Here is a 21,776-nt window from a genome sequence, read left to right as displayed (position 1 = left end):
AGTAAGTACAGATATATGTTGAATGGAAGATGAAGTAGAAGCTTGTACAGAAATATATCTGGGAGCCAGAGAAGTGGCGCAAGTGATAAGGTGTCTGCCTTGTGCGCGCTAGCCTAGGATGGACAGTGGTTCGATCCCCCGGCATCCTGTATGTTCCCCCAAGCCAGGAATGATTTCTGAGCACACAGCCAGAAGTAACCCCTGAGCTTCACTGGGTATGGCCCAAAATTAAAAGAAAAATTAAGGATAAATTCTATATATATTTTGTAATTTCAAACATATTAGAATACAGGATAAGTAAGTGGAGTCTTAGAAATACTCAAAAAAATTAGATTGCCTAAATGAAAATAGAAAAATATTTTTTAGAAAGAAATGTACTGAAAATAGAAAGGGGGTGTGGGGAGGAGGGACATTTGGAACATTGGTGATGGGAATGTTGCACTGGTGAAGGCGAGTGTTCTTTATATGATTGAAACCCAACTACAATCATGTCAGTAATCATGGTGCTTAAATAAGATATTAAAAAATAAAAAATAGACTGCATTATCTAAAATATGAATATAATTGGTTTAAGATATATAACTTAAGTGGCTGAGCATATTAGTAGTGTATGTGATGCCATTAGTTTGATCTCTGATAATGGGCAACACTATAACCACCACTGTTTAATATTAACCAGGTATAGTCCCCAAATACAAACAAAACAAAATGAATACTTATTTCAAAAGCATATTTGAAAAATGCAGTATCAAGTACTTTACAACGTCCAAATGTGCTATATAATTTATAGCATGTGTATAACTAAAATATAACTATAAATTATAATATATTAATATTAAATATATTTATATATCATGGTAAATATTATGTTATATATTTATATATGATTATTTAATAAATATAAATGTATACTATATATTATAACAATGTTATATAAATAGGTGTGTATTGCTTACCACTATAACTTTTATAGGTACCAAACATCAACTTCTACTGAGAATTAGCATAAGGTGTAAGTGTGATTGAAAAAGAAAGCATTACATCGACTAGGTTTGAGTAAAGATTTAGGAAAGCAAAAGAAAGTGAAATAGAATTTTGGTCAAGTGTTTACAATTGGTTGATTTCATTCACTCTCTTTTAGATATTTATTCTTTTGTGATGTTAATAAGTACTGCCATAATATATGATACTTATGTTACTTCACTTGAATACTATAATCAAATAGCAATCTATAAGTACTCTTTTTAATCTATGGATTCACAATAATATATACAAATTATAGAAGGTAGTTAAACAAGGCCTTACTAAAAGAGTTTTCTTCCTGTGTAATAAAATAGTTTATTTTAATGTGTGTATGATGATGAAATCTGTATGTTTTAGATTTCTAGATGCAAAATGACAGCATATAATATGTATAGTACTTACTATTTAGGAATTTTATTATTCTCTGAATTGAGGATTCAAAGACATGTAGAAAAATTATAGTTATGTAATTTCTCATATGAATAGTTTGATGATCTTCATTGTGTTATCTAAACAAAGCAATGTGCTCTGCATTTTGTCCTTAGCCTTTCACCATGAGACTTTCTATACACAACATGCACTTTAACCTTCTAATCTAACACTTTTTTAAATTTAATTTTTATTTTGATCATAGTGGCTTACATATTGTTGACAATAATATTTTAGGTACATATTTACATAAAATCAGGGGGGATTTCCATCACCAATTTGTCCTCCCTACACCTCCGTTTTTGTCCTACCTCCCATATGCTCTTCCCTCACCACTAGGGCTGCCAGAATATGTTATTCCCTCTGTATCTAGCCTAATACTTAGTAGTCTTGCACCTGTTTGATCCTGGTGCCTCCCTTATTTCCCCCTCTAACTGGGGGGCAGGACTAGCTAGTTCAATTTACATGGTTTTGTTTGCAGAAGGGAATAGTAGTAAACTGGGGTAAAGGTCTAATACGCAGAAAATAAGAGGAATTCTTCTAGAGGGTCTCATCCTCAGTTAGAGAGACGAAGGAGAAAAAGGTGAAACACTCCACCAGTACAAAAAGAAGTGTCAAATATCCAGTGAGGACTCCAACAATAACGCTAAGCACCACAACAAAACAACAACAAAAAAAATCCCTCCACGGTCTTGAGATAAGAAACATGGCAGAGCATATAATGAAAGAAAAGAAAAGAAAAGAAAAGAAAAGAAAAGAAAAGAAAAGAAAAGAAAAGAAAAGAAAAGAAAAAAGTGTAAATGGGGGCAACAGCTTCAATAACCACACCAAAACAAAGAAATCAACCAAAAATAGATAGGTAAATATAATAATAATTATAATAAATGAAGATAAAAAATAATATATATAAAAAGATAAATAATATTTTGTGTTTTGTTTCTTTCCCTCCTGCCCTGGCACAGTAAATATTGGGGTCATTCCAAAAGGAATTCACTTGGCCTAAGAGATATGGGGTTTCTCCGCCCTTGGAGGATATTGTCACGGGATCAACTATAGCCTCTGTTCAGGATCCTTTACTCTCCCAGTGGTGTTTTTGTGTTGTTTGGAAGACTTCTGTTCCGTCCTAGGTGATACAATCAGACCTCTGTATCTATCGATCTCAGTATCTGCACAGTTCCAGGGATGGGATTTATGATGAAGTCAGTCTTTGTGGTTCTAGAAATTTTGTTCCCTCAGTGTCATTTTAATCCATCTTCTGTGGTTGGTGGTCTTGGTCTTGGCACTAAACCTGGGATGGCACCTAGGATAACACCTTTCCTTTGTTTCCAGAAGCCCCATTCCGTTACAGTTGTCTCTGTCAGACCTTTGGAACTGGGGATCATGGTTGTTGTGCAGGTCGTAGTTCAAACCCTAGAGTAGGGCTTTTTTATTGGTCCCAAAATATATACAGTCTGGTCATGGTTCTAGCAGCCAGTCATCTGTAAATCGCGATCTTGGTTTTTGGACCTACCAACGGGTGACAAGTCTTCTGATTTTGACTTCTTATCAATGGCTGGTAAGGTAGGATAACCTGTTCTTAGGTCATGTTGTTCCCATTTTCCTCGTTGTCAGGATATCATATTAGAGCTGGCACTCGTTGGTGTTCCAGTAGTATTAAGGTTGTCCCGGATGGGGTTTGTTTCCTGCAGCTGTTGTGAAGAACTGTGCTGTTTCTGTGACTGGGATCCAGGGTTCAAGACTGGACGGATGGGATCTAATCTCCTGAGGTCTAAGTTGATTCCATATGACATATTTTCAAGGTAGGAGTTATCCCTGTATTGTAAACAACTATGAGTTCCTATCTCTAGTAGATAAGAGCTCTTTTTTATGTGTAATATTTCCCCTTTTTTTAGTGTGCCTTTGCAGAGAGAAATGGTGCTACGTTATATTGTTTGGTGCATTTGGGGGTGGACAGAGAGGAAAGCAGAAACAGGTCACATACCCAAAAAAGATTTAAAAAAATAGGATTAAACATGTATGTGCTCACATATGTATATGTAGAACAGACAATTAAAAAATGAATTAACAAAGTATTTAAAGGACCAAAGTGATGCAGGAGACTACCCTTACATTTGAGGAAAGGCAGGTAAAGAGGAGGTGTAATACAGGTCTTATGTTTATGTTGGGAATACATGTTTTCTCATTGTCTTTTGGGTTTCTCTTGTAGTGTGTGGGTTCCCAGGCACCTTTCCATCACACCCCCTGACCTTCTTCAGATTGGCAAAAGATTTGTGGCAGGGAGGTCTTGGAAGAGTTCTTGTATTGGGACTACTTTTGGAACTAAGTCCAGTTTCAAGTAACAGTCCACATTAGAGGAAGATGGTAGGGAGGGCCGCGCAGCATGGGTCCGCAGGGGAGTTAGCTGCCTTTTCTTGCAGGAGACGAAGTGTGGGTTTGACTGGGTGTGTCTTAGTTTGGGTACTGGGTACTGGTTCATTGGGGTAGGAGGTCAATCTTGATGCCTAGTAGATTAAGGACTGAGGGTGAAGTGTTTTAATACAGTGGGAAGTCTGGATGGGAATGAGAGGTTAGGGGTAGTTGTATTTCCAAAGGGGGAAAGGGGAAGGTATATGGTAGGGGTAGGAAGGGGAGAAAAGAGAAAATACATTAGAAAGAAAGGGAAAAGAGAAAAGAAAAAAAGTAGGGGCCGGAGAGATGGCATGGAGGTAAGGCGTTTACCTTTCATGCAGAAGGTCATCAGTTCGAATCCCGGCGTCCCATATGGTCCCCCGTGCCTGCCAGGAGCAGTTTCTGAGCACAGAGCCAGGAAAAACCCCTGAGCACTGCCGGGTGTGACCCAAAAAAAACCACAAAAAAAAAAAAAAGAAAAAAAAAGAAAAAAAGTAGAGAGAAGAGTAGAAAAGAAATTATAAAAAAGAAAGTAGTGAGAAGAGAGGAGAGAAAAGTAAGGGAATGTTAGTTTGCTTGAATGTGTTCGATGAGTAGAGTCTGTAGTTTAAGTCTGTATGTCACGGTTACTGCTTCGGTGGTCTGACTGGCCACGTGCTTCGATTCCTAAAAGAAGGTATAACCTTGAAATAAAGTGTATGTTAAATAGTTTTCTCGGGACCATCTCACAGTGCCAGCTAGGTATGGTATCTCGCGTGGTATTCTGAGCTGCCATCTTGGTTTGTCCACCCTTTGTATCCAAGAATGCCTGTGGACAGAAAAGCTGAGAGGTTATTTTAAATATAGTAAGATAAGGCTTTAAAACATGATGTTATGGGATGCTTCCATTGGAGTCAGTGATTTCCCGTGGTATTCTTTACCTGTGATCCTGTATACGATCTCCAAGGGATTAATGTGGGCCTTTGGTGTAGAAGGCTGATTACATACCTGTTATCTCTATGCTGCTGTTTCTGGTGTTGCTGTTTTCTTTGTGGTATAATGCAGTCAAGAGTTTGCGTTGTTACTTTTTCATGTATGTTGGGCACTGCTCTCGAGTATATGTTGACTATTACAGTGTTTAGAGTTTCTACCCTGTTAAACCCTATTATTTGATTGTTGAGTGTTAGTTGTGTATAAGATGTATGTTCTAAGTGCTTCAGAATAGTGCTATCATTTTGTGTTTATCTTTTGTCTTCTGACTTACTTTGTTTAACATAACATGTTCTAGGTCCATCCACGTTGCTGCAAAGTCTGTGATTGTATCATTTCTGACTGCCATGTAATATTCCATTGTGTATAGATACCACATCTTAATGATCCATTCATCTGTTGTTGGACATCAAGGTTGGTTCCAAGACTTGGCTATTATACTGAGTGCTGCAATAAATAGTGGGGTGCATACATATTTTGGAATGAATGCCCTTCCAACTTGGGGGTATACACCTAGGAGAGCAATTGCTGGGTCAAATGGCAGCTCAATTCTGAGTTCTTTGAGCACTCTCCAGACTGTTCTCCATAGGTGTTGGACTAGGGGGCATTCCCACCAGCAGTGGATGAGAGTTCCTTTCATACCGCATCCCCGCCAACAGAGATTGTTCCCATTATTTTTGATGTGAGCCATCCTTACTGGTGTAAGTTGGTATCTCATTGTTGTCTTGATTTGGATCTCTCTGATGATGAGTGAAGGTGAGCATGTTTTCATGTGATTTTTGGCCATCCTTCTGTCTTCCTCAGAAAAGTGTCTATTCATTTCATCTCCCCATTTTTTATGGCTTTATTTGGTTTTGGGGGACTCAGCTTTCTGAGTGCTTTTTATGTTCTAGATATCAGCCCTTTATCTCTAATCTAACACTTTTTACTCACCTTTTTTAAATGCATAATATCCATAAGAAAATATAGTATATATACCTTTACAACAAAATAATTTCTGTGAGCATTTGACTATTTTAAGTAAAATGAATATCCACAATTTCAGATGCTTATGAAGTTATTAGGAATTGAAAAGCATTAAAACAGTAATTTCAGAGAACTCCAGTGGATAAATTTAAGTCTTTTGTTCCTTGCTGGCTTCTGTGCATGATAGCCTTGGTCTATACTGGTCTTTGACAGAATTTGTCCTGCAAATTCCATAGTTGTCTTCCTATCTGTGGTTGGCCTCTCTTTCTAGTATTTGTTACTCTTTGACTGAGACTAACTTTTTCTTGATTCTCAATTACTGGCTGTTTTATCTGTGGTCAACCAGTCATGAGCATAGGGTCTAAGAAAGGCTGCTATCTCTTCGGTGGGAGGGAGAAATTAAAAGGAAAGGACCTGAGCTGTGTTGTCCTTGTAATTGTTCTTCTTCCTGTCTTTTAACTGTTTGTCTCATTTGTCTTCTGTCTATTTTCATGTTGATGAGGTTGAAAATAACCAGTTGAATGTAAATTACTTGGCATCCCTTCCATTCTGGTCTAGCCCACTATAACATTTACATCAATTTTGTGTCCAGTAAGCATCATGGCATGGATGAACCATTCAAAAATTTGCAACATTATAAATTTGAGACCAGTAGAAATTGCTACATCCCTGTGAACACCCAGGCTGTTTGTTCCATGGGATGGCATTCTTTTCCATTTTGTGCACATGTAGGTTAGTCTCTCCTACTGCTCAATCTCTATTATAAATGAGACTATGCAAAAAGATTTTTTTAAAATAAAGATTTTAGAATGACTAAAGTAAGTATAGCTCCAAATTCTATCTGAGGACCTTATTTATGTCTTTTTAAGATGATGCTTTTATCAACACTTCTCTAATTATTGATATTGATGCATACTATAATATATCATTTTATATTTGTTTTTTATCATTAAATATATTTTTATTTAAGTAACATGATTATATTTGGGTTAAAGTCATAACCAGAACACCCCCCTTCACCAGTACAACATTACCTCCTCCCCCCTTCCCATCCCCTGCCTGTATTTGAGATAGGCATTGTACTACAGTAATTTGTTTTTATGTTCAGTAAGTTGTATTTTTTTCCTTAAAGGATAAGAGTAAAAAAATATAGTAAAGGTGTGATAGTGGCAATCGCCAATATTTGCATAGGTGCAGAAAAATGGAGAAAATGGAAAAAAAAATCCTTGACCTGATTACAAAAAAGGCCTCACCCCAGAAGTTTATTGGCATAAGACAGACTCTGGGTTCCAGGCATACCAGTCTATCCAACTCCAGTCATTCTCAAGGTCCCTGTGAAACTTTTTCACACTTCTAGATATTGTTGGTATCAGACTCTTATATTTAAAGACTCTGGATTCTGTGCATTTCTTTCATCGATGTCAGGCTGATGTGGAGCATCCTCTAGTTTCAGCATATCATTAAATGCGGAGTGATCTGCCCTGCATGCAGACTGTTGCTGAGTCGCCTGGGTATTGGGAGCACTCTTTGGAGTAAGTCAATGCCAAAGCAGTAGTAGGTCTTCTCTGGTAGAGGCCTGATCCTGGTAATATTAAAGAGAATTGTGGTTGTTTCCATAGATGGTATCCATTGTTCAGGTGTGTGTGGGCGATGCCCATTCTTCTGAGGCCTGAGCCAAATCATTATGCCAATGTTTAGGGTAAAAGGCCTAATTACATTACCAAATTTGTGTTCCCATCTCTATTAGATAAGAACTTGTTTGCATATGTATTATTTCCCCCATTTTAATGTGCCTATGCAAAAGAGAAGCTATGCCACAAGATATTGTTGGTGTATCTGGGGGCCGAAGAATAAAGTCCAACATTTCCTGTAACTTGGTATAAACGTGAAATCTATACAGAGTTACTTTTATACCAATATTTCTTATAAAACATATCTCACAGGGAGAAAATCAAACAATCAAATAACTAATCTAGTGGGCAAAATTGTCACTATATGAGGATATTCTAAAAGAGTTATAGATGTTAAGGCAATACATTTGAGATATACAAAAGAGATACATGTGACCCTTTTATGTTTAAAAAAAAAAAGAAAGAAAACAAGGGTATTTGAAGACAACAGGCGATAGTTGAGTTTGAGACATGTTTTGCGGCATTACGGAACCCTATATTGTCCTTCAACTAGGGTTTTGCTGGGGGGAGTTCGCAGTTGGACCCAGCAGAGCGCACATTTCAGGAAAGCCGTCCCTCTTTTTTTTTCTGGTATGTCAGGGTCGCTGGCTGGACAGCGGCTACAGATCTTCTGGACTGAACACTTGGTCCAGGAGACTGGGACCCCCATGCCAGGCGGGTCTTCATGGCCGGCCCTGGCAACTCGGGCCCTGGGGGGCGGGTGGAGAAGGGAAACCCCTCCCCTATGTATATTGGACCCCCTGGTTTTTTTGCTAGTAATACTATTTTTTAGAACCGGGCGGGCACATTTTTAAGCATTATCCAAAAACATTCCTGATCCTAGACTGTTCCTAGAAATAGATTCAGGATGCCCAAGATTTTTATAAAACACTCAAATTGACCTTTTTTGTCTAGTCTTTTATGTATTGCCTCTCCCCTCACCCCTGTGTCTCTCCTACCTCTTCATACCCAAACCCTGAACCATTATCTTCCCCTTATTCAACCCTCCTTATCCTCAGTTCCTAATTGGGTAGACACCAAGACTGACCTTCTGCCTCAACACCACCATCCAGCTCCTCATTGAAAGACACCCTCTCGATCCCCAGCTCATGCCTCTACAAACAACTAAAACCAACACGCCTGTTGACCCATGCTTGGTGGCCCTTCATGCCCCCATCAAACTATGGACTATTGCATGATACCAGAATCAGCTTCAGTAAAACCCCTAGTTTATTTAATATTTGTATGATATGTTGCTTTCAAAATTTTTGAACAAAGTTAACTAACATTGAAAATTTTAAAAGGCCTATTTAGCTCCTTTGTTAGTCATAAAATTGATTTTAATGGTATTAAGAAAGAACAGGCAGCAGATAAATTATATATATTAAAATTTTGCCTCCATAATCATTTAACTCATGGTATTCTAAAGCATACCTTATCACTAAACCATTAGAAATCTTTTGTTTTGATAGTTGATTGTGCAGTGAAATCAAAATGGATATTCATTTGTTTGTAGAGGACTATTGTGTTATAATAATTTCTTACTTTTTTTTTCAGAATGATTGAAGAAGTTGAAAAGGGACAATGCTAAATCAAATCAGACATCTGCTGAGAAAATCATAGATTTGTTATTTTCCCAGATTCCCATTTCAAAGTCTGTCAGTGATCACTTGTAGTAGTATCTCTGATCATAATGTTAATTTAAAATCTTGTAACAGGAAGCTTGGTATTGTATTTACCTGGTAAAGATTTTTTAAAATGCCATAAATTCAGTACTTGTCTGCATACTCAAATGTTCATCTAAAGCATTTCCATAACTATGGCATCTGGGAACTCAAAGAGCTATAATGAATTAATGAGCTGCTTAATTCCTAGCAAGGAATTCTGTTGTTTTGCTTTGCTTTTTCTTGAATGTCATTATCATGGAAGCTGATGTGATTTCATCACCCATTCAAATTAGTTTTCTTCATTGACTTACAAAATATCCAAATATTCAGATTAACCAATATCTAATAAATTGCAGATGCCTTCAAAAAGCAATAACTCTACTAATATATAGAATTATAGAAACATAAAAAGGAAAGCGCCTTTTATATTTCTCTCATTAGTCTCCCATATTGATATATTTATTTTAATTGTTTCACTTTGAGACTTCAAAGCTTTTCTCAATTTTAGAAATCTAATGTAAAATGATATTTGATTAATGTAAAATATCTTTTTGGATGGTGTGTTGGGCCACACCCAGTAGCACTCAGGAGTTACTCCTGGTTCTACACTCAGAAATCGCTCCTGGCAGGCTCAGGGACCTTATGGGAAGCCAGAATTCAAACCACCGTCCTTCTGCATGCAAACCAAACGCCCTAAGTTTATGCTATCTCTCCGACACTAATTAATGTAAAATATCTTAATAATTCTTATAAAACATACAAAAATAACTATAGCTTAGAGAAATACACTATGTGTATGTGTGTATGGTGAGATATATTATATAACAAATAATTAGGGTTAATATTTTTTCAAAGTAATGTAAGATATTTTTAATTAAAACTTATTTATAAATAGTTGAGGGAAGAAAGGGAAGAAATGCATTCTCGAGTGAGTTCATGGGCTTCTCCAGAATATAAATTATGGAGCAAAGAAACAAGCAAATGTGATAGATGTTTAAAGGAGAAGATGGTCTTGAAGATCAAGCTATATTATTTTGAAGTTTGAAACTTACATAATTTTTCTTGCTTTGAAATATTTTTACATAATAAGAAATGATACTGATTTAATATTTTATTAAAAGAAAATATAAAATATGATATAATAAAGTGACAACAATCGATTTTTAAAAAATAAATTTAGGTCACCCAACATTGAATCCACTGGGAATAAAAAAGGCTTTAGGATACCAAATTCCAAGGGGTAGCTCCTACTAGTGCGAATAAAATTTCTCCATGGTTTTTGGGAAGTTCAATTATAGCAACAGACAAGAAAAGGGTTTCAGACAATTTAAAACTCATTCAATATGTTTGGGAGAGAAAAAGCAGTTTGCACAGATAACATCAGCTTGAAACTTAAAGTTGTTGCCTTAGGAGGGAGGGAGGAGAGAGAGAGAGAGAGAGAGAGAGAGAGAGAGAGAGAGAGAGAGAGAGAGAGAGAGAGAGAGAGAGAGAGAGAGATCCAGAAACAGAGACAAATGGGCTTTATAGTTTGGTTTCTGAAGAAAGAGGATATTGATAAAGATTGATCCACTACAGTGAATTGGAACTACCTAGGTAGTGCAATGAACTTATTTGCTTGTTTGTTATAATGGATATGTAGCAAAATAAATTGAGAACATTCAAAGAACTATGATAATATAACAAATGTTAAAATTGGTAAGGTAATAATTTACATTCTAACAGCGTGAAACATATATCTTTTTATTAAAATTTATATCATAAATATATTCCTTCATATCAATGTGAAATCCCATATTTTATGTTACTGATCAGCATTCGTTTCGCTAAGGTCTATTATCAGTATTCAAAATGTCCAAGACTGGTTCTAAGTATTCCTTGAAATAATATTATTTAGGGCCGGCAAGATGGCACTAGAGGTAAGGTGTTTGCCTTGCAAGCACTAGCCAAGGAAGGACCACGGTTTGATCCCCTGGCATCCCATATTGTCCCCCACAAGCCAGGAGCAATTTCTGAGTGCTTAGCCAGGAGTAACCCCTGAGTATCAAATGGGTGTAGCCAGAAAAAAAAGAAATAATATTATTTTAGAATCATAATTTTACTATTCTAAATTAAAATAGTTAAAATATTTACCAATGGAAAGATAGAAACAATAATATACTCTTTACTGTAATGTGTTGCAAAGAAAAGTGATTCTTTTGCTATCAATAATCATTCAGAATATATTACACTAAGGGATAATCACAGATTCTAGTGTCTTTAAAGTTCAAAGAAGAAGCCCTTAGTGAATGATATAGTAACTCACATTGCAATTAGCTACTGTTGAAACAACTAAATAATGGAATTTAAGTGACAGTAAAAATAGCCTGATTCTCCATTTTTATGACATGCAGTATCATAAACACGTATTTTGAGTAAATTACATTTCCACATTGTACATAAGAGTACCATAGAAGGTGGTTTGTTGACAACAATATTCTTTATTAGGAGTGAGTAATGCTAAAAATGTCTAACACCATGAGTTATATTAAACCTCAATCTACTGAAGATATACAGAAACAGTGAATATCCTACAGAGGAGATGGGAAACAAACCTATCACTTTGTAAATCTAGAACTTTGGAGATAATTAAATAAGTTAAGAAAATGCAGTTTAAAAATATTAAAAATGTCTGAAAGGCCAAGTTGAATCAATTTAAGGTGCTGATTTTCAATAGGGAGCCCAATATGTCTTACTATGGTGATTTTGGAAGATTATTAACAGCTACAGACAAATACCATGTAAGATACTATTTTCACATAAGTTATATCTGAGACTTTGAGCAGATAACCTAATTCATTCCCACCTAGCCTTATTATCTCAGAATCAGTGATATGAAAAATGTGTGTGCTGGTTTTAAGAGATAGTATAATAGAGAGGGAATTTGCTTTGAATGTGGCCAAAATCAGTTTGATCTTGGACATTCAATATTCTCCCAAACCCTGCCAGGAACAATATTCCTGGGCATAAAATCAGGAGCAATATTTGAGCATTTTGGGATATGGTCCAAAAACATAGACAGAGATAGAGAGAAAGAGAGATATGAGTTGCTTTAAACACTTACATTTGTCTCTTTTTATAAACTGGCACTGAGTGGGTAGAAATGAGAAACTGTGATAAAACTGTGATAAACTGAAATGCACAGAACATATTTCAACAACAAATTAATTGTATGCCATATAATGATCATACCAAGATTTAGAAAATATGACTCTGTGTTAAGCCAAGATAATCCTTCTTTTGCTTTTCTCATGGAGTTATGTCAGCTAGATCAACTGGGAAACAATTATGGTGGCTAAAGAATTGATGCTTCCCCTACACACTTTCTTACTTACCCAAATCACAGAAACTAAGGAGTCTGGAAGGAAGAGCACTGGATACAGCCAGGGTTCACCCAGGTCCAAGTTGCCTCATTGATCATCCAACCTGCCTCATTGATATTTGTGCTAGTTTGATAGATAGCACATCTTAATTGTCAAAATCTGAAATTATTTGTCAAAAGAAGCTTGCATATGTGATTATATATTTTGCTGGGAAGATTATTCTATTATCTCAGCAGCCCAATATAATGACAAAATTCTTTACAGAAGAGTTACTATGAAGGATTATTTGGGGGGGGGTCACACCTGCTTATGCTCAGGTGTTACTCCTGGTTATGTGCTCCGAAATTGCTTCTGGCTTGGGGGATCGAACCGAGGTCCGTCCGTCCTAGTTCAGCCTCATGCATGGCAAATGCCCTACTACTGCACTATCGCTCTGGCCCACTATAAAAATTTTTGAATAAAAGGATGCAAATGAACTCAAGACTCTGACTACAACTGGGAAATACATTTTCTCTAAAGAATCAACCCAGGAAGCAATACTTTATGGTCATGAAGGCTTTAAATCTCTGTAATGTAAAATACAAACACCAAAACTCCAGAGCTCCCATTTAAATATTAGTGTATGAAACTAAATTAGTGAAAATTCGTTACAGATGTAAAAACTAATATAGGTTCTCCCAGGAGAGTCAACAATAAAAGAGATCTTTTTAAAAGACTAGAAATCAGGTGGCCAGTCTTAGAAACCTTAAAATAGCGTGCAGAGGACAACAATAGGAGGAAAGATCATTTCCCTGAAAACACTGTCTCAAAGTATGATACAATCTAGAGGCTATAGAAGAAACACTAATTACCAAATTTCAGCACCCAAGTACTACACAGAGAAAACTAACAACAGGAAGTTAAACAATTTAACTTACCATGACTGCCTAACTGCCTCTCTGAACCTTAGTATAACATCTCTTGATTGGGAGAATGATGATTCAATTTTTCAATTAACAATTTATAGATATTATACAGAAATACTAAATATCTGTTCCTCTATATCATGTGCCTGCAATTAAGAAATATTCTTTTGGAATGCAATCTTTAAGGCTTACTTTCTAAATTATAAATTAATTTGATCAAACTCAAAGAGAATTCTCTTCTTGCCTACAAAGCCTGCATGGCTTTAAAAAGTTTCAAGGGTAGCAAACTCAATATCATGTCAGGATCCCATAGATCCCATAATCCTCACTCTATTTTTAAGTTTGTAACTAGTCACAAGAGGAAAAAAATAATCAATATTGCCTCTTTCTCCAAGACTCTACCTGAGACCAGGCTTTCTTCTGTGCCTTCTAATAAGTTTTATTTTTATTCATAATAAATGCAGCTGCTCTTTGAATTTGGAATATTACACACTTGGAGATATAACTGGATCACTGTCTTCCTAGAAACTATTCTCCAAAAATAACTGATTTTCTTTATTTTACACATATGAGAAATAAACAGATATCTAGAAATCTTTATTTTAAGTAGAAAATGAACTTTAGGATTGAGTCTATGCACCTATCTCTCCATCTCTTCTTAAATCAAATTAATGACAATAATACAAAGTTTTATCTGAAGGAACTGGAAAAGAGACAGTAGCAGATTAAGTGGTTCAACACAATTTTATATTATGGAATGCAGACAGTGCAATTGATTGGTCGAAATAAACAGAAGAGAGGAAGTGTCAGTTTAAATCCTTCAGGTGAAATTGGTACTGAAAACAACTCACAAACAAGCCAAAAGCAAAAGTGTCACAAATTTTCAATGACTCATAGTCATTCCTTGGTGTGTCTCAGGTTTTATAGATAATCGACAGTAGAGTGCAAAACTCAGGACCATTGATTTAAAAATAATTACAATGTAATATAATGAGTACCTTAGCAATTTTAATCACCAATATGTATCATAATTTTTAAGTCATCATTATATAATTTCTCTGATACCTAGACTGCAATACGATACAGACTAGTTAAGTGTTTATGGTTTCTTCTTGGCATATTTATGTATTTATCCTTTGCAGCCACACCAAGTGGTGCTCAATCATTACTAAGAAATAATTCCTATCAGACTCAGGGCACCATATGTTTATTAGAGAATTGAACATGGGTTAGCTATGTGAAAGGCAAATTCCTTAAGTGCCCCATTGACATATTTATTATTTCTTATTTTTAACAGGAGATATTGCATTTAAAATATCTAAGCATGGATCCTCACTCAAAACAGAAAACCAGAAAAGTTTCCTCAGGGTCAGTTAAAAAATGTTCCTAGTGGATGAAACCATCAAAGAAGACATCAATCAGGCTATAAATTCATCAGGGCATAACCAATCCTGTGACTACAAATCATAGCAAGGCTTTAGTAATAATAAGTATCCTGTCCACTATCTGACCTTTTTGTAGTAATTAACAACTCTGTCATTTAGTGAGGGTCTTCCTCAATGTATATCACCTGCAGTGTCATATGCTAGTTTTTGAAATAGACAATGGAGTTGCCAGACTGGAAGATTAAAGCCCCTGATCTTTATTCATTTGAAGAGTCATGGAAAGATAATATCTCCTCTGCAATCTCCACTGTTTCAAGCAAAAACCATCAGTGACATTGTGAAGTAACATATATGTGGCCTCAGATTCAGTTCTTTTTAATATTTGGGCCACACTATCATTACTATCATTACATCTATCATTACTAATTCAAAGATTACATCTATCTCTGTACCAATGGATCATTCTGGGTCAATAGACTGGGTCAATAAATGCAGTGCAGAGGATTGAACTGAAGTCTGTTTCTTGAAGGGTCAAGTATTTTAAATCCTGTATGTAATATTTCACAGGATTCTCCTATCAATTTATGTTGTATGAATAACCAATGAAACAATCATCCATCAAAAAAATTAAAAAAGTCATGGTAACATGGAAATTGACTTTTTGATCTATCTTAACAATCCTTGACTTTTCCCTATCCCTAATCTTAGATCCTTATGAAATTCAAAAATATGGTAAATTCTTCAATGACAAAATATAATGTAAGAAAATAACTATTTAAGTCTCATACCTCAAAAATAAAAATCACTTAACTACATTAGCAAAAAGCTTGTAAGAAAAATAAAAATCAATATGTGTTACTATTTATTACTTAAAATTTGATTTATTTTGTTGAGTTCACAAGAATATTTTTATTTTTCAGTTTCCATTTATATTTGAAATTCACTCAATTATCAATGGAGAAAAAATTATCACAATAACTTTATTAAGCTTTGTCAAATACTTAGTCATTGTATGAAGTCATATGATTCAAAACTATTTGGGGAATGTGGGATCTACACCTAGTAATTTTCAGGGCTCACTTCTAGCTCTGCACAAAAGGATTACTTCTGCCTGTGCTGAGGGGACCGTAAGTGGTACCTGCTATTGAACTAATTTGGGCTCTGTGCAGTCAAACTTTTGACCATATCCTATGTAGCACAAACTCCTGTGCTATCTCTCTCTCGTGGTTAACATTTTTCCCCACAGCATCATGTTTTTTCAGGTGTAAATCCAATGTTATAACGAAATCATTTTAGATGTCCAAATAATTTTTTTTCTGAAATTCAGTTATATACTCTATTCTCTACAGGGAAACTAATATTCACTTTGCCACTAGTCAACAAAATATTATTTATGTTTATCAAATACATATGATAACCGTAAAATTCAATGTTACCACAGTATAGGGAGAAAATAAGCTTTAATTCAGAAGAAAAATATAACAGAATTACCCAAAATGAAATGGTATATTTGCTATTGCATCACACAGGAGATCATTATGTAATCACATTTACCTAGTAAAACTTAAAAAAAACCTATTTGGTTATTTATAGTAAGTATTTAACAGAAACATGCTGTGAGAACATGAACCATTGATATTATTTATATTCATTTTGGCTATTCATGCTGACTTATAATTAGCTTCTACATGGGTTTAAAATTGTTGCAATAATTGAACTGGAAGTAGGAGTTCACTAAGTTCTTTAATGATAATCAGAAAGCTTTATCTATAATTCAAATAAAAGGGTGGTGACATCATTGAGATAATGAAAATATAAATCATTATTAAGGACACATAATGATACTTGTGTTTGGAAAACAAATGCGCCCACTAAAAGTTTGGAAAGATTGCTTTATCTCCATTAAAGTATCCTTGTGTTTGAGTAGGCGTGTTTTTGTATAATGTTGGAATTTAAATGATGAAAGAGTCACTTGGGTTTGTATTATTTACAACATTAATAACTGTTAACAAATCAAACAATTTAATAAGTTTCAAAGTCTGCAATAATTTGAATGATCAATGATAATTTCATTATCACTTAATCAAATCATGCTCTATGTATAACAATTAAAATAAATGCAATTAATTTTGTTAATGCATTTACTATTTTCAGTTGTCTCCCTTTAGCTTGGAAAGCATCAACGTTTTATAGGAGTTTATAATTTTCTTTTGAGAAGCAAGATATAAAGAGATTTTTAGAGTAGAATATATTTGTATTTGAAGAAGTTTATCCCTTTCTTTCTTGGCAAATAACCTAAGATAAAAAGTTCTTTGATTTCTGCTGTCTTAATGCATGCTTGTTTATAAGAGAAAAAAGAAATATAAAGAAATAACTAAATGGGCCGGAGAGATAGCATGGAGGTAAGGCGTTTGCCTTTCATGCAGGAGGTCATCGGTTCGAATCCCGGCATCCCATATGGTCCCCTGTGCTTGCCAGGAGCAATTTCTGAGCCTGGGGCCAGGAATAACCCCTGAGCACTGCCGGGTGTGACCCAAAAACCAAAAAAAAAAAAAAAAAAAAGAAATAACTAAATTACATTTAATTTCATAAAAATGTTAAAGTAGTAATTTATTTTGCATGTGCAATTATAATTTTAACACATATCAATATATGGAAGTACACTAATTCAAGTGGCAGAAATAAGAATGATTAATAATCAAAACTGAATGAAATTTAAATTATATCACACATTTAATAACATTAAATGGTGAACTTTTAATATATATTCAAACAGTTTAAAACTAGTGAACATGTAAATTGACAAGTAGGACCATATAGGAAAATATTATAACAGAAAAATAAAGATTGCATTGTGGAATATTATTTTGTCTCATTTAATATAAGAACTATCTGATTGGCATTAAGAATGTACCTGGTTAGGGGTAAAGCAATAGCACAGCAGGTAGAGATTTGCCTTGCATGCAGCCAACCAAAGACAGACCTAGTTTGATCCTCAGCATTCCATATTCCCTGAGCTTTCTAGAAGTAACTTCTGAGCTGAGTTCAGAGCCAGAATTAACCCCTGAGTGCAGCTGAGTGTGACCCCAACAAGAATGCACCTGGTTATATTATTTGTGTTTATACAGTTATGATTGTATGTGTTGGTATAGCTATATATATACATATACATATGTATGTATAAATAACTGCAACCTTTTAAAATATGTGAGACTTACTATAATGAATTTTTCACCTGTAATACAAACAAATTTATATAAGTTGCTGTTTGGTAGAAATAATATTAGATCCTTGGAACAGTATACTACACATAACTGCATAACTTTGACTTGAAAATATTTGTATAAAACATATGTCCTAAGATGATTATAGTATAGAAGGATTAACAAACATACGATTTCTTTCTACAACAGTATGTCAACAAAAACTAACATTTCCAAAATAAAATTACTAAATAGGATATATAGGACTAGAGACAAAAATCCATTTTTCCTCCCTTGCTCTCCTCCTACCCACAATCCATCTTTCCTTCATTCTTCCCTCTTTTCATCCTTCTCTTATATTTTTCCGTCCTTTCTAGCCTTCCTCCTTTCATTCTTTTTTCTTTCCTTTTTCCCCTTCTCCCTTCCTTCCTTTATCTCTCTACTTTCCTTTCTCTCTCTTTTTATATTTTTCTCTCTACTTTTCTCAAAAATCAATCATATGTTGGGATTCAAAAATAAACTATTCACAGCATCTCTCATATACTGAATATAATAAACCAAATTAACTGATTTAAATACCAAAACTAAAATAATTCCTAGATTCTTTAAAATGTTTATAAGAGTTGGAACAGAGATATAGCAATGGTATTAAAGTAAATGTCTTTTACACAGTTGTCAGATTCAGGATCATTCCTCAGCATACATATGATTTGCCATGCATCTCTTGGTGTGAAACCTGAGGACAGATCCAGGAGTAAGTTCTAGGCATAGCTGCATGTGGAGGATCAAAGTACAAAAGAGAAAAAAGAAGAAAACATAATGGTGATTTACAGAGAAGCAAAAAGTTGCAAGAACCTGTAGATATTTTAAACTATCTAGGTGTACATTAAAATTAAGCATTAAATCTGCTTTTATTTATTAATTATTACTCTGAAACAATTACTTAATGAAACATTTATTATTTATTCCATTTGAATTAATTACACATTATGGAATCCTGTCTTATATCTTGTGAAATTTTAAAAGGTTAAAATATGAAGAAGAAGAAGAAGAAGAAGACGAAGAAGAAGAAGAAGAAGAAGAAGAAGAAGAAGAAGAAGAAGAAGAAGAAGAAGAAGAAGAAGAAGAAGAAGAAGAAGAAGAAGAAGAAGAAGAAGAAGAAGAAGAAGAAGAAGAAGAAGAAGAAAGTGGAAAATTTAAAATAAATTAAATGAGAAGAATAAGGTAAGGCAAAAAAGTTAATAAGCCCAATTGAAAATAGTGGTTTAGACAGAAATATCAGTAAACATTTTTAAAGGAGAAATTAGGATAGTTATGATGAGAGAGATTGATACTTGGGGAATGCTTGTTGAAAAATAAAAAAATAGTATTTAATTTTGTGATTTGAAAATAACTTATAGCTTTTTAGCCATATTTTGATAAAGAAAACACAGAACAGGGGATAACATGAGAGTTGGAAAAATAATAGTTATAGTAACTTCCATTTAGTTAAGTTTGATTTTTCTTGGAATTTTAAGTATATAAGCAGATTTTGTGCTTTATTCTATGTTTCACAGGTCAGATGACCAGTCTGGAGTTGATTATGGAGTCATGAGTACAATAGTATTGCCTAACAATTGGAAATTGTTGAGAAAAAAAGATTTTATAGCTGACTAACTTTCTACATTTTTTAATTTCATAGGAACATAGTAACAGAGGGAAAATGTTTAGAAATTGTAGCACTGGCGAAGAATGGGGTATATTCTATAGCTGAAAATCAACTATGAACATTTCTGTAACTGCAGTTTTGAATTAAGAAATTATTAAAAAAAAGAAATTGTCACAAACTGCTTACAAATACAAAGAGAAATAAGATCAAAGGATACATATTTGAGGACCATAAAGCAAAGAGAAAGAAAAGTAAGTTTACTTTATGAAGTTTATATATAAGAAAGTAAAGAAATAAAAAAGCTTGTGAGAAAGCTCTTTAAAAATAAAATATTCAAAACCTAAGGGGAAAATAGGTACAAACACTAAAAATTAGAAATGAAAGGAGAATAATGTTTCCTGAAAGAGGAAATTAAAAGTACTATAAAACCACTTTACAAAATCTCATGCAAGTGAATTTTAATATCTTACTGAAAGAGATGATTCCCTGGGAAAATGTAAATTACAAAAATGTATCTCGGGAGGGATTCCAAACCTCCACTGATTCTAATAGTGAAAAATTTGGGACAATCATCAAAGTACTATTTTCTAGACCCTTACCCAAAGGGATATATTTAAACATATTCATGGTGAATTATTATAGTCTTCTAGGGAAAGAAACTGATACTATACATATTGTAGCATGGAAAGGTGTCCAGGATTTTGCACATCCTCCAAACTGAGGTTTTCAGCATATATTTATAAGGCAAGTTTAAAAATTTTGCTTTGTGTTGATTTGGTCATTTTATTGTTTACTACTAGGCAGAGGGTGATTCTGTCTGCTGTCCAGCATATAAAGATTACAGCTTCAATCTGAGTCAAACAGTCGCCACATGATCTGTGGCACACTGTAAAAAACTGTAGTTTTCATAACTGCATATTTCAGTTATCACACAGTTTCTTGCATAAGTAACCTCCCTGTGACCTACTTGAAAACACCACCCTCTCCTCCATGGACTTTAGAAAGTGAAAATAAATCATAAAAGAAAACTTTCTGCTGACATACTTTTTATTTTATTTTTGTCACAAGAGTGTTGTATCTCCTTATAATATATATCTGGTATATATTATATAATATAATGAAAATTGAGAAATCCAATTTTGGGAAAACTCCAGTCTCTTACAGTATGCCACAGACTATGTGACCACTGTTTAACTCAGATTGAGCTATAGTTTTTATATCCTGGACAGTGGACAGAATCACCCTCTGCTTAGCAGTAAACAATACAACAGCCAAACATGAAAATCCTGGAACCAATCACCCAGCTCTTTATAATCCCTCATTCTGTCAGCTCTTACTAATTTGATTGTTTCATTGATTTGACAATTAAAATAAAGTGTATTTTGTCACATGTTTCAACAACTACGAATCTATAGGATTTACCCAAGTCTCAGAACTTTAAAAACACACAATCGACTATACTTTCAGGGATCATTTCTATAGTATGCAACTAGAGAAGTTTCTCTGATTGTGCAGAGCACCCGAAGCCATGAGGAGGAGCCAGAGCCTCCTCTCCTGAGCGTGAAGCCGGCTCTAGGTGAAGATTCTGCGACTGTCTTTTGCAATTGATGATCGTTCATCCCTTTCTTCCTCTCCCTAGAGGGAAAGGATGCAGTCTGATAGGTACACACACACACACACACACACACACACACACACACACACACACACCAGAATCCTAGCTGAGCTGTTCACCAAAACAAATCAATATTTAGACTATATGTATAATTTGGGGGGACCATTCTCAGCTGAACTCATGTCTTACACCTGAATCTGTTCCAGGTATCCCTTTTAGTGTGTTCAGGGGACCAGATGGAGTGCTGGTTTCTAACTTTAGTTGATCATGTGAAAAATAAGCACCATTCTCACTGTACTATTTTTTCAGCTTCTGTATGTAGAATTTTTGAGCCATGAATGTACTACTCCAAATAAATCAAGTTACTAATGCAAAAAATAGTGTTTTATCTTTTCTTTTTATTTGAGCACTTCCTAGCAGTTAACTTGTTACCTAAACAAACATGCATGTTCTTTCATCCTATCTTGTACTTTTCTTTCCTTGTCTCCTTCGATAGTACCCTAGGACCTATCAATTTAGACTAGAGTCATAGGCTAAATGATCAAGTGC

At 34.6% G+C, this 21,776-nt stretch overlaps 1 non-coding gene across 1 annotated transcript; it reads left to right on the top strand.

The window, feature by feature from the left end:
• Nucleotides 1-21,063: 21,063 nt before the first annotated feature.
• Nucleotides 21,064-21,276, top strand: LOC126002970 (small nucleolar RNA U3). Its single transcript, XR_007493538.1, has one exon. It is a non-coding gene; the product is annotated as a small nucleolar RNA U3 (small nucleolar RNA).
• The last annotated feature ends 500 nt before the right edge of the window (nucleotides 21,277-21,776 follow it).

The sequence above is a fragment of the Suncus etruscus genome, chromosome 2, assembly GCF_024139225.1.
Source record: "Suncus etruscus isolate mSunEtr1 chromosome 2, mSunEtr1.pri.cur, whole genome shotgun sequence".
NCBI classification, from domain to species: domain Eukaryota; kingdom Metazoa; phylum Chordata; class Mammalia; order Eulipotyphla; family Soricidae; genus Suncus; species Suncus etruscus.
This window is presented reverse-complemented; position numbering and strand designations above follow the sequence as displayed.